Consider the following 13,920-nt stretch of genomic DNA (forward strand, 5'->3'; position numbering starts at 1 on the left):
TCCCAAGGCATTTTGGAAGGCCACTCTTAGGTTCAGAGTGTTTCAGAGACATCCCACTTTGGCCCAGGCAAAGCTGGCCCCTCTTCAGTTCTTTATTCAGAATACATCCAAATCTTTTGTAAACCCCCTACTAAATATTCCTGATTATGGTAGCCCAAAAGTTAGAGGGTTCATCCCTGTTCATGGCTGAACCTCCCCACTGTTTGGAGGGAAGCTGCAATCATATTATAAAACATCCTTGTGCTAGGCAGAAGCATATATCGCAAAAATGTTGCATTTTTGGCAACTGCAGCGAGTTTACAAATATGATAAGTACCATTTTATGGGTCTACTGGGCTGCATTAAGAATGTCCTTACCATATGGGTGACTGCTGAAAGGAAGACTAACTCGTGATTTAGAGTTAAGAGGCTTGCAACAATATGAAGAAGTCCTGAAAAGTTATTTATTTAAAGGAAGTTTTGAACTTTCCACACTTCTGAGATAGTATGGACATACTCCTAAAGATCTAGGGCACAGCAGCTTATTAGGGAATGGGAGTATCCGATGTCCCTCTCACCTTGCATTCTTAAGCCTTCGTACATGTTGTGAATGTGGAAATTTTCCTCTACCAGCAGCCCAAGGCAATATGGGCTACTGAACTTACTGCAGGTGAGGGTACCCTGTCCATTCTGTATGGGCACAGCCTCCAAACTGGGAGAAGACTGTACAGGAAACAAAATACATGGTCTGGCATTTAAGGTGTGTGCCCAAACATACATGCTTTCAACCATGCAGCAACTATGGAAGTGACATTGCAACATTTTGTTTTGATCCTAGAGATAGTATTCAACCCAAGATCAAGCCTGTGTCTGAGATGGGCTTAAAGAGGAGGGTGGGTGCATGCAAACCGCCCCCCCAGCTCCCCACCCCTACTTTCATCCAATCCACTTCAGTGAAAAGGCTTGTTGCTAATGGGAACCCAGATTATACAGGCTTGCCAAATGTGCTTAGACTTCTCTTTTGGACTTAGAATGCAGGAAGATATAAACATGCAGCATGTGCCTGAGGGAACATCACATACGTAGGTTTGCAACATCATGAGCCCATCTCACCAAGAATACTTTTTCAATTATTCAGAAATCAAAAAAATAACTGTGTGAGGTTTTTAAACAGGACAGCAAACACATTAGCCGGATGTACCTGCAAACAGCACTTAAAAAGGAAAAGCAGAAAGCCCACATAAAGCATGGTGTGCAAAAAGCAGAAAACTCAATCAACAATCAATTCATTGATAATTGCATCTGTGAGAAGCACTGCTAAGACAAGGGGGAAAGTGGAGGCTTGCTCTGTACTAGGGCAAATCCTCTTTTTAGGGGCCTTTGTGCCTGACCTGAAAATACCCTGAACCACGTGAAAGTGAGCCCCATGGCAATTCTGGGTTGTTCCCTCTGATTTTGCACCTTTTCTCTTTCCAACCTCCACCCACTGTCCCTCTACTCCCAGCACAACAGACATGGGAATCATCCAAGCTGATGCTGTTTGTCAGCCTCCCAAAGGTTGGAAGTTGACCCTTCTTCCAAGTAGGTATGCATCCAAGGCAGCAAGTAGCATGGGACACTGAAATTGAATTGCTGGATGCTGGGCAGATGGGGGGAGATCAGTGCTGGTGCAAGGTAAGAAAACACATAACCATGACAAAGTGGAGAGCTGTGGTCTACAAAGGATCAGAAGGTACCTAGTCTAGCATCAGTTACTGGCAGGAGAGTTCATGCTTTCAGTTTTCCCCAGAAAACAACCCACATTCCTCATCTGTGCTGGCTGAAGCTAATGTCCAAAATATCTGGGGGGACACGAGATTGGAGCAAGCTGATCTAGTGGAGCAAAGAATATATCTAGCAGAACAATCCAAGAGAGCTCAAGCAAATGAGCCTTGCAGCAATGTTTGGCTGATGTTGCACAGCATTTGAGCCTGCCATCTGATTACGCCCAGCCTGGCTGTTATATCTGCACGAGGATTTCAGGGGAGAGAACAATGGGAAGCAATACCATCTCATGGGGAAAACGCATTATGAAACCAGAAAAAGACATGAAGGGGGGGGGGATTTGGCAGCACCACCGCAAAAACAACCAACTTTCTAAATTCCTCAAAGTAATAAAGAATTCTAATTCATATTCTCCCTGAGTAATTTGACAAATATGAACTTGGCTTTGAATATGAATATAAACCCCATTGTCTGTGTAATCTTGCCTTTTGAGACATAGCTTTACTATTAAAGATTTCACAATTAATTAACAGTTTGTTTCATGCCAGAGAAGAGACTTGAATACACAGACAGCTTGAGTGCCAGTGGTTTCCATGTTGCATCCTGAGATGCATTCCACTACAAACCAAAAAACACACACAACCTTCTAAGCTTTGTCTCCCTTATCCATAAGGGTCAAATGTGGCCCACAGGCATGTACAAGTCAACAGAAATCAGCAAGGTAACATTTGTATTAATTAACGTGAATTAATAGGGAAGTGCTTGTGTTTCCGAGGGTAAAGGTTCACAGGTTCAATTCTTGGCATGTCCAGGTAGGGATGGGAAAGATTCCTACCCAAAATCCCAGACAGCCGCTGTCAGTCAGTGTGGAGAATGCTGAGTTAGATGGACCAATAGTCCGACTTGGTATAAGGAGCTTCCTATTTTCCTATGAGCATGTGGAACACCTGTGTTGTCAAACGAGAGTTGCCAAGTGTTCTACAGCTCCATGCTCCTATGCCTCCAAGAGCAGAGAGAGCTGAAGACATTTCAGGCGGGCAGCGGCTGGAGAGTGGCTCCTCCAGCGGGGAAGAGGCGGAGGCTCCAGGCGCGGCGCTGCTTTAGCGAGGCAGGCGAGGGCGGTGAGCTGATGCCGGGAGGTGCCGCGCCCAGCCTCCGCCTCTTCCCTGGTGCCCTACAGAACTTGGTGCCCTAGCACCCCATGCTATCAGTTGGTAAGCCTAGGATAAGCAGCCACTGTTAAATCATAAGCATTTGCTTATGTGGATGGTGCTGTGGTCTAAGCCACTGAGCTTCTTGGGCTTGCCGATCAGAAGGTCACTAGTTCAAATCCTCACAACGGGGTGAGCTCCCATTGCTCTGTCCCAGCTCCTGCCAACCTAGCAGTTTGAAAGCATACCAGTGCAAGTAGATAAACAGGTACCGCTGTGGCGGGAAAGTAAACGGCATTTCCACGCACTCTGGCTTCTGTTACGGTGTTCTGTTGTCCCAGAAGCGGTTTAGTCATGCTGGCCACATGACCCAGAAAGCTGTCCGTGGACAAACGCCAGCTCCCTCAGTCTGAAAGCGAAATGAGCACCACAACCCCATAGTTACCTTTGACTGGACTTAACCATCCAAGGGTCCTTTACCTTTATCTATTTGCTGTCATGTGCATCTTGCAGATTTAATACTCATTCTAATATCTGGGTTGCTTGTGTTAACCATAATGTGTGAGGTTACCCATAAATGCATTGTCCATTCCAGCAATAGCCAGGATTTGAAGGCCTGGCCCACCCTTTGTGCTTTGGGGCATAAAGACCAAGGGAAGGGTTTGACGGTGGTGATTTGAGCAGTATTGCTTTCTGAAGAGGACATGTCTTGAGGAATGCCAGAGTACGCCAGATGGGAACTGGGGTTTCTTGGGGCTGGCCCAATTCATTGCACCAGTGCGCCATTGCACCTGAGGACAACAGGCTACTTTAGGGGGTGCAGGGTAGGGTGTGTGGCATTCACAGAGGGGAACAGTCAGGATGGCTCAATAGGAAGGGAGGGTGGCAGGCGTTGTTACCACTGCCTCCCACACACACCAACACCCACTGCCTAAGAGGCTGTCTGCGTCTGCCTCTGCCTCATGGTAGAGGGCCTCCTCTCATTGTAGTGAATCAGAGAAGCGAGTGGGTGTTCCTTGACACATTAAATCAAATGAATCTCTGTTGTCAAGAAAATGGATGGTTTCTGGATTCTTTTCAGCAGTGTGAACTTGAAACAAACACAAACACACACAGTCCAAACCTAGCAAACAGAAAGATTGCCATCTGCAATGCAATGCACCCAGAAAAGGCGCCCTCCATTTCAGACACATTTGTTTTTATAAAGCTTAGTACTTTTAAAAATAACTTGGGGTGAAGGCAAAAAAAAAGAGTGGCAGAAGTACTGCCCACCAGAAATATGGAGCTCGAAGAAGCTAAATAGAATATAAAAAAATAATAATAGTCCAGGCAGCACTGTATCTTAGAACTGATTCAACAATTGGAAGAGAGGCACTGGGTACAGTTCTTGTGACCTTGTGGAACTTCAGAAAGCACATGAAGCTTTCTGCATGTAGCGAATTTATGTTTTCAAACGAGAAATTCTGCCCCATCAATATATTCTCAGTGACTGAAATATTAGCTTTCTCAAAATCCACTGTCACCATCTCTCAACCTCAGTCCCCCCACCCCCATCTATAAAATGCACCCAGCACTGCCTCCCATTTGTTCTGTTTATGAATGGTTCCTATTTCAGGAACTCTGAGCATATTTAATACAAACTTCTTATGGAGAGAATTTATCCACTTTGCGGTTGTTGAGACAAAGTTAGTCCTCAGAAAGAGCAACTTCCCAAGGGATATTTGATAGGGATAACAACAGTGCCAGCTCGAACTATTTTTCTGCCTTGGGCAAAAATTAAATGTTGCCCTCAAATCAGGTTCTATATGTGTTTCTTTCCCAGGGGTTTTCCCCAATTGCAGCCTCTTTCCTTTGCCCCCTACAAATAAATGGAAGGAAACTATGCTCAGATCAGTTGCATGGAAAGAGTCTGAAATCATGAAACAGGGAGCAGGGAGTCACACAATGTTATTCCCAAAGGTCTAAGGTGATGGGTACATGATGGTCCTCAGGGGATGTTCCCAGTTAACTGTTGGAGCAGATTGAGCCCATGGAGATCTTTTCCAGAATCCAGAAGTAGGGCTTATCTCTGAACCATGTGTCAACATGGCCACATTCCTTTCTCTCAGCGCTTGGGTGTGGTGTGGTAGGAAACAGCATTTTGCAGATTTGGGCATGGTGGTTGTTGCTTCCTCCCACAGCACAATAACTTAAGGATCCATGCCACAGATGAGCAGGATAAATTGAGGGCATTTATTTATTTAACTTGTACACCATTTTATATTTCAGGAAATTGCATTGCTTACATGTCTCAACAAAAGCCAACTATATGAAACACAGATTCCACATTCAACACAACTGCAACTTCTAATAAAATACCACATTTTAAATAGCGTAATTAAACAAGCAATCTTGTATCTGATATGTTTAGTGTAATGTGTCTGTGAAGGAAAGGGGGCATAGGGATGTAATACTAAATAAAGAAGCTAGCCCACACTGGACCCAGGATAACAAGTTCTTGAAATAGGAACATTTAGAGCACTGCTGGCCTCATACGACACATATCTGTCAAAACAGGTTGGCTGTTTCTATTTAATTTATTAAATTGTCCATCTAGCTCTGGTTTGCTTTCCAGGTTAAAATGTGGCACGTAGAATAACATGGGACTAATTCTGAACTATTTTGTGAGGCAGTTGTGGCTATGAATGCAATGGTTGCAGTATGCTTTTCAGTTAAGGAATGAAAAATGGGCGAGAGGTTGCACTCACCTCTTCTAACTTCACTTGCCAGCCTATCCCTCACCAAAGCCATCCCTTCCCTTCACTCCTTGCCAAAACCACCCTCCCTTTTCCCCTTAGACCTCTCCAAACCTCTGTAGCTCACCTGAATTGGCCACTGACTTGCTCACCTGAGCTGCCTGTCCATTTGCTGGCCTGCTCACTTGGCCACTTGGCTGCCACACTGCCAACCCACCTGCCTCTTCCTCCATCTCCCTACCCCTTGGTCTCCACCACTGCTGCAATGGCCCAGCATATATGAGCCCAGTTTGTCACCACACTGTAGCTTGCAGCACCACCTGTCAGCGACCATGCAAAACTGCTGCATGACAACATCCTTAAAAACCATTAGGCGTATAGATATGATAGGAAAACAGGAGAAGGCAAGCGGTAAGAAATGTAGACCTGGAAATGAAGTGATGGTGGTCAATCAGTCAATATAAAAAGTAGAAAAACCATTCCCCTCTGAAAGTCTGTCACTGTGGTAAGATGAGGTTTTCCGATGGCTCATAGGGATTCAATTAGAGTTGTTTCTGACGGAATTCTAAAAGGCTATGGGCATTTTTAGAATGCAATTTTAAAGGCTACTCGAGTCTTACTAATTGGCTGTCTTGAGATGACACCTTTTAAAGTTGCTATTTTAAATCGTTTCTGAATGGCTTCTCTCTCCCCGCTTCAAGTAACTATGTGAAGGCTTCCCATGTAAAATATTTTGCGACAAAAGCGGCAAAGAGTCCTGCGGCACCTTAAAGACTGGCAAACGTATTGTAGCATAAGCTTTCTTGGGGCTGCAGTCTCAGGCACACTTCCTTGGGAGTCTCATTGAACTCCCCAGGGCATCCAGCTCAGTAAGTGCAGATAGGCACATCTTTTTCCTCATACTTGTCCAATTTTGCCCGGAAATTGTTAGGGATAGCCCAAAGTTTGGCCAATGAGGGAGGGGGGGAAATGAGAGTGCTAATGATAGAGTGCCTAGGGTATTTTTGTAAGGTTTGGGTAACAATTAGCTTTTCAAAAGGATGAGTATTTGTATTGTGTTTTCTCTGAAACACACATCAGCCTCAGGCTTTGGTCTTATCAAAATGGCTTGGCCATAATAATGTGGAGCGTGACAGAAAGCAGTGCTTCTCATTTCCCTTCAAAGAAAATATGGGCTATTACTTTCACTTGCCCTCCCGTGAACCCTTCATATCCTTCTGCCTTGTGTCTTCACAAACATCTTATTGGTAGTTACAGGGAGGAAGTTTTGGGATCAAACCGCAACAGCAATTCAGAGATGGCCAAGTTCAGGCTGGATGCCAATGAGATGAGCCAGATATTTTCAGTGTCTAGCCAGCTGATCTATCTATGGTAGGAATGGGGGACCTGAGGTTGCCTAGATGGTGATGGATTGCAAATCCCATCAATATGCTGGCTGGGGCTGATGGAAGTGGGAGTCTGAAGGATTACAAGGTATGGAATATTTAAAATACGCAGAGTAAATGTGAAACTGAAGAAACCATGGAAGCTGGGGAAGGGAAGTCAAGACTATTGAATTGTTTGGATTGAATTGTTTGGATGGTTATTGTATAAACGTGAAACATGTTACAGAAAATAAAATAAAATTTTATTAAATTGGGGAAAACAAACATACAAATTGAATAGATGGGAAGCAAGCACCCAGACAGGCAGCAACAACCCTATACAACAGGGGTGGCCAACTCCCAAGAAACTGTGTTCTACTCGCAGAGTTAAAAACTGGCAGTGATCCACCTCCTTTTTTGTGGTTCAGGTCAAAATTGTTGAGATTTTTAAAGGAAGGAAAGCCCTGTTTTTCAGGGGAGCCAAAGTTGTTGAACTTCTTTGGGGGGAGCCAGTGATCTACCAGTGATCTACCACAGAAGTTCAGTGATCTACCAGTAGATAACGATCTACCTGTTGGACGTGCCTGCACGGTCTACAACATCAATACAGCACTGCAATATTTTAAAACAGAGATGGGGAAAAACATTTTTGGACCAAGGGGCCACCTTATGCCAGTCAAAACCTGCTGGGGGGGCGGCGGGTCACATTCCCATGAACAATAACACACTAAAGCTATTTCCCATGAAGGGTTCTTGGTAGGCAAACCTTCAATTTTCTCTATAGACTTTTTAAAAAGTCTTTTAAAAAAAGTTATCTGACACCATTTATTTATCCCGACTGTGCAAAAGGCAAAAAGAACTCCGTAATCCCAGCAGAAGAATACAAATAACATCAATGCACAACTGAAGTGCAAGCCCTGCCTTATGGCTATTCAAAGCCTCAAACTTCAAAATGCAATTTCATCAAAGCCCCGTTCATTCTTTGCTGCTCCCCAATGAACTGCTGATGGGAGGAAGAGGACTTAGAGGACTGGATGAAATCCAGCTGGGGGCTGCATCCGGTCTGGGCACCAGGAGTCCTCACTTCCCCTTTAGAAGCTAATTCTGCCCATCAAAGGCCTCTTTGAGCCAAACTACAACTCACACTAAACGCATAGTTAGCAACCTTGTATGGGTCCCCCCCCCCAAAAAAAACGAAAGTAGGCAGGGAATGTTTAAACCTCCAGTTGCCATCCCAATGAAAACGTACACCCACACTGCATTTTACATTAGGAACACAGACACATATCAGGATCATGGTCAAGGAGCAAGGGTTAGATCTCCCTTCTTTGAGCACTGTGCTCCTGATGAAAAGTGAAGGACTACATTAGTATGGTTTTTTAATTTATTATAATAATAATAATAATAATAATAATAATAATAATAATAATAATAATAATAATAATTTATTTGTACCCTGCCCATCTGGCTGGGTTTCCCCAGCCACTCTGGGCGGCTTCCAACAAAGATGAAAGATACACTAAAATGTCACATATTAAAAACTTCCCTGAACAGGGCTGCCTTCAGATGTCTTCTGAATGTCAGGTAGATGTTTATCGCTTTGACATCTGATGGGAGGGCGTTCCACAGGGCGGACGCCTCTACCGAGAAGGGCCTCTGCCTGGTTCCCTGTAACTTGGCCTCTCGCAGTGAGGGAACCGCCAGAAGGCCCTCGGAGCTGGACCTCACAGTTTCTAACTACACATTTAGTGTAACTTCCCATTTATCTTTAGCAACTTAGAATCACAAGGGACCATTTCCCAGTGCTGCAACTCCACTGAAGCAATGGACTTCCCTGTGCACAATGAAATCCCCTCTCCCTCTTCCCTCCAGTCCCTTGTGCACCTTCAGAATTAGCTCTGGCGTGTTGAAGGGCCCTCCAGAGCAGATTTTGCTAGCAGCCGGGAAGAGGAGAGGAAACAGAAATGCTATTGCGTACAAGCCATAGAGTTGGAAGGGACCCTCACCTTACAGATCATCTCTAGAACGCTTTAGTTTGAGGGCTGCCTTCCCTCATGGACTGCATGTCAGTGGTGGGGCAGGCCAGAGTGGAGCGACAGGTGTGACCCTTACCTTTCTGCAGGAGGCCACACCAACACCAGAGGTTTCTGCTACACACATCTTCACACAGAGACGCATCTCTCACCCCCAGCAAGCATTCCAGCCAGCTAAAAGCATACAGGGAGGATGGGGAAGAGTAAAGCCTAGGAAATGTTCCAGGAATCAGACAGAGAAGCCTGGAGGGTTGCGTTTCCTTTACCTGATGTTTCCTGTACCTGATCTAATCCACCACCTGCTGCTTGATGTAGAATGCAGCATGCTTGACAGATAGCCATCCAACACTTTCAACCACATCTGTTATCAAAAGCTCCCAGATCGAGGCAGAGGAGAACACATATTGAGGGAGAAAATGGAGTAGGGCATTTCTCTTCCTGCCCCAGTGGCTTATTTGGTGGAGGTCTTACTGCGTTCACAAGTGGGTGTAACAGAACAGGCGTAAGCTGAGGAATCAGAGCTATGCACTTGAGTTGGGTACACTGATTAAGTACACGGAGATGTCTATTTTCCTCTCTCATGTCCATTTTGCACTGAACCCAGATTACATGGTGTGAATCATCACAAACAGCTTTTCTGTTTCCTTTAGGCAGGTGATGGGTGTGTGGATAACGAAAATACAAAAAAGGAAGTGCTACTGAAGCAGAACTGTGGTTTAAATGAAATGGGTTCCTTTGCCCAATTTTCAGAATTGGGCTATATTCTCCCCACCCTATGGATAGTATTTAGTGTTCTTGTATCATTTGGTATTCTGATGGTGGAGGAGGGCTCCATATACTGAATATATAATATTTTCTTAGGAGGGCTCCCATTGACCAATACTCTACACAGTCCACAGGCCAGGGGAAACTTTGGAGACTTGTTGATTTAATGCCCTCTCTGAACTGAGCGACACATTATGCCCAACACACCACGGAGCAGCCTGCCTCTGCCTGTTGAGCAACTTCAAGGCTCCCCACTAAGGCAAAGAAAGCTGGAGGGTTGCTGTGAAACTCGCAGGGAAGGAGACGGGGTGCTTAGTTATGCATCGCCAGAAAAGAAAAGAAAAAGAGGATTTGGATCACCAAAGAAAGAGGACAAAAGAGAGCATCAATTTGCATAACATTTGCATACAGTGATTCCTGTGTATAGAAACAAATGGAGAAATAATTACTAGAATTTAAATGGAAGTACAATAGATCGCAGCCCTAGCGAGGAAGATGCCAGGTGACTTATCCGTCTGCTCAGTCCGCAGCCCAGGTGCTTCTTAATCTCAATGGGCATCTTCAAGGCCTCTGCTCTCCCCCCTCTATGATTCTTTATCTTTAGGGCCGACTTGGATAGGGCAGCGTTTCAAATAGAGGACTGTCCTCTGTAAAGTAGGGCACATGGCCTCCCTAGAAGGAGAGTTGCTGGCTGGTTTCTCCAGCCCCCCACCCCTTAATGGCTAATTTCCCTGCTCTTCCCCCTTCAAGCTGCCAGGGAAAACTAAATGCTAAGGAGAAATTGAGGTGACCAGTGCTTCTTTCTACCAAAGTAGCGTTAACAGACGTCCCCGGTTCCCAGGGACAGTCCCCAGATTTGGCTTCAGGAGCTGCTTGCTGCTCACTGCCACAGCACCTACCATTTTCCCCCACCGAAAGTCCCCATATGATGTGTTGCACACAAGACACATCATATGGGGACTTCTGGGAGGCAAACTGGCGGGCGCCACGGCAGAAAGCAGCTCCTGAAGCCAGCCAGAGCCAACTGCGCTACCAGGCTGGCTGCGGGCTGCTGACTGCCGCTGCCACTGCTGAAGGGGAACTGGGGATGTCCAGCAGTACAGATCTCCTGCCCCCTTCTCCCTTTATTTTGACTGATCAGGGGAGGCTCAGGAGTTGCGGGCGGGCAGCCACTGCCCAGTTTTTTTAAAAAATTGCGCATTTATGTTTCACAATGTGCGAAAGAAGAGCTTTGCACCTTTATACAATATGCATGTGTGCTTGGGCCCAGGATCTTTTCCCTCACCATCCCCACTACTGACTCCCTGTTGCTATTCAGCTGCAAAAAAAAAGTGTCTCCAGATTCATTGAAAAAAATCTGGTAACCATATACCAAAGCTCCAGCCAAGGGCCCACTGCAAGCCCCTGGAGCCTATTGGGTCTGCTCCTGCTCCGGCTCCTCCTCCCTCTTGCTCTCTGTTCACCTGCCTCTTCAGAGCAAACAAGTGAGATGCAGCAACATACCCTCAAACATTTCTCCGATGAAAATCGGAACGTCCTTTTCTACATCAGGAAGCTTCTCCCGCATTTGATCTGGCCCCACACATAGGTGTCCTATGCCAACATACATAGGTCACCGTGAACCAATTATAACCTCTCCTCCGAACCGACTTCACAGGATTGTTGTAAAGAAAAAATGTGTGAGGGAAGGGATCGTGTACCACACCTTCAACAGATAAAGGGAATGAAACAAGATTTTAGCTGTAAGCTGCCCTGAGTCCCTGTCAGGGAACATACCATGGAGTAAATCTTACTGAACTCAGTGGGACTTTGTTCAGAGTAAAAATGCTTTGGATTGCAGTGTAAGGCTGCACACAGTCTTTACCCAGTTACCTGGGAGTAAGCTCCATTGAATACAATAGGACTAACTTCTGAGTAGGCAATGTAAAGCTCAATTTACAATGAAGGAATAAACACTCCACACAGTAAAAAGAAGAAAAAACAACAACCGGCTGGCTATTGAAGCATTGCAATTAAAGAATTTAATGTGGATTGGTTCCCTTTCCCTTCGAAATTATGGGAAGGGCTTTGTATGCCAGCGTCACCCTTTCCTTCATTTGGTGCAGGTGTTTTATTTTCAGTATAAACAGAACTCCTTTTTTTGCATCTACGCACAAACACACACACCGCTTATCAATCAATCAATCAATCATTTTTAATTTGTACCGCGTCTTTCTATCTTACAATACTCAAGGTGGTTTACAAGCTGAAGAAACAAAAAATGTACATCTTATAACAATCTGATGCAATACAAAAATGTGACAATAAAACAACTTTAAAATAAGCAGCCTACATCAAAAAAGTAACATTCAACAATTAGAATACAGTGGTACCTTGGGTTACATACACTTCAGGTTACATGCGCTTCAGGTTACAGACTCCGTAAGAACTTTGCTTCAGGATAAGAACAGAAATCGTGCTCTGGCGGCGCGGCGGCAGCAGGAGGCCCCATTAGCTAAAGGGGTGCTTCAGGTTAAGAACAGTTTCAGGTTAAGAACGGACCACCGGAACGAATTAAGTACTTAACCTGAGGTACCACTGTAGTATAAAATAATAATAATAATAATATAAACATAAAAAATTAAACAGAAATCCACTCAACAGTTACAATAAATAATTTCTAAACTGTAATCAATAAAACAATAGCATGCCACAGTACATAAAATAATACAATACAAATTGAGAAGCCGAGACGAGAGGGTAGAGCAAGGGGGGGGGGGAGAAGGAGGCCTTACCTGATGAAGTTTCTCCCCTCACAGTTCTTCCTTGAGGACCAGCTCCTTTAGGAGGACTCCTAGGGCCAGAGGGTGGGGCAAGGAGGTGGAAGGAGGCCTTGCCTCTCCCCTATAATTATAATTGTCCTCTAAGATGTGGAGGGGAGGGAAAAAAGGGAAAGCGGGACATTCCTGGATCAAATCAGAAACCAGGATGGCTTCTGTAAATCTGGGACTGTCCCTGGGAAATCGGGACACCTGGAGGGTCTGCAGCAGCAGCAGCAGCAGTAAGTGCTGTGTGCTCTGTCCTCTGGGAGGTGCAGACTGGACCCTTGTGAATGAGAGGAAGAGGAGGGGGCCTATGCCTTGCCCATGGACGCCCCTCACAACCCTGTACCTTGCATTGAGGCCTTCCCCCTGCTGCGTAGCTGCCCCCTTGCCCCCAACCTTCTTTACCCGATGACAGGGAGCCTCTGATGTGCTGAATGGGCGGAGATGGAAGCACGATGTGAAGTTTGGCTTTCAGAGGGATGAGGAGGAACGGCTGCCACAGTTCCACATCAATCCAGCCAGCTTTCAAGGCTGCTATTGCCTTTTGAAGAAGCCGTTTTTGTGCCTTGCTTCGGCAGCTGCTGCCTTTGCCTGGTCAAAGCGAGAGCAGGATCTGCCTGCGCAAACAGTGGAAGACATCTTGCAAGGAGAGAGCGCTGCAACTGTCTCCTCTTTCCTCGTTAGGAAGAGAACAGAGGATGCTAAGCCCGACAGGCCTTGAACCCTTTCCTACCCATCTACTTTTCCCAAAGCCCTCACAAAGGATACTTTAATCCAAGCACTGGAAAGAACTAATGAAGTATTTAGGCAGAGAGTGCCATGACCCCTCCTAGCCCTTCCCAGAAACCAAGATTTTCTTGAAACTACTGGAGATAGCAGGGCCAGCGATAGCACCTGGCATTCAGGGGCAACTGCCAAAGACTCAGGGTCCAGGCAGGGCCCACCATCGATACCAAGCCTGTATCTTGTTCTGATCAGCTCTGGACAGCTGTGTCCAGCTGCCATTTTAAGTTCCCTCAATGCCTCAGAGCGACATGACATCAGGGTGCATTGTGGGAACTTAAAATAGTGGATAAATCGAGAAACTCGGTGCTGCAAAAAGAGGAGGGGCCTCACTGGCCAAAGCCAAAATTGATTTTAATATGGTATTTGCCGCATTGGCTCAAATATAAGCCACACTCCCCCCCCCGAATTCTGATCGTGAAAAGTTAAAGTGCCACTTCTATTTGCGACCTTACGCCTCCAGCAAAGCAGTGCAGCTCCCACCCCACCCCAGGAAGCAGCCCGGGAGTGTGGGACAACGGCTCCCATCCCATCCACAGCTC

General features: G+C 45.7%; 1 long non-coding RNA gene across 1 annotated transcript in view; it reads right to left on the reverse strand.

Annotated features, from left to right (window-relative positions):
• Positions 1 to 13,696, reverse strand: part of LOC309360416 — a 66,873-nt gene extending 53,177 nt beyond the window's left edge. The window contains exon 1 of the long non-coding RNA XR_014164124.1: positions 13,001 to 13,696. This is a non-coding gene — a long non-coding RNA (uncharacterized lncRNA). The remainder of the gene's footprint in view (positions 1 to 13,000) is intronic.
• Between the last annotated feature and the right edge of the window lie 224 nt (positions 13,697 to 13,920).

The sequence above is a fragment of the Podarcis melisellensis genome (assembly GCF_964234715.1).
Source record: "Podarcis melisellensis genome assembly, chromosome: 17".
Classification (NCBI taxonomy): Eukaryota; Metazoa; Chordata; class Lepidosauria; order Squamata; family Lacertidae; genus Podarcis; species Podarcis melisellensis.